The following is a 733-nucleotide window of genomic DNA, read 5'->3' on the forward strand; positions in this document are numbered from 1 at the left end:
TCAGACTGACCTCCTGATCGCACTCTTTTGTGTCTGAGCTCAGTCTGTCAGTCAGCGTTTCTGAGGAGGGGAGCAGATGATTCAGGACATTCTCAGACCAGCTATCATCGGCGCTGCGGTTAAATGTACAGAAAGTTAATGCAACAAGTATTCAGACCTCACCTTTTTTTAGGGAAACATGTCAAAGGGGTTGTCCGTCAGAAATTTCTGAACGTCACACACTTAATTTCCTGCATTCAGGTGATTTTTATGCACCAATTTGTGCCAGCCTCCCTGAGATCTATGTCTGTGCCCATAACAAGGTGAAAACATGGTTTCAGAAATGTGGTTTGAATTATATCCAAAGCCCCTGAAAGCACACTACAGGATTACTGCACAAATAAGTGCCAAAAAGATTTATACCAGAGCAGCATTGTGTTCCAAATATATGACTTTGAATAGACCCAAAAGCAATTAAAAATCATGGAATTTACTATTAATTTTGCAGGCTACCTCTATAAATGTCTTGGATAGATTATCAGTGTCCAGAGTGTAATCAGCTTAATTAAAGAATATTGTTTAAAGAGGAACACATCACTTCATAAATATGTCAGTAGGTGTCTGTTGCAATGACCCCAATGTGTTTTGAGGCTGTTTCACAATATTACTATGCAAGAAAAAGTCCTCTAGATATACAGTACCGTACTTTTTAACACTTTTAGAAGAATGAGGGAAATCACTGCCAAACAGCACA

Source organism: Plectropomus leopardus, chromosome 13 (genome assembly GCF_026936395.1).
Source record: "Plectropomus leopardus strain MGB_pleo_1.0 chromosome 13, ASM2693639v1, whole genome shotgun sequence".
In the NCBI taxonomy this organism is placed as follows: Eukaryota; Metazoa; Chordata; class Actinopteri; order Perciformes; family Serranidae; genus Plectropomus; species Plectropomus leopardus.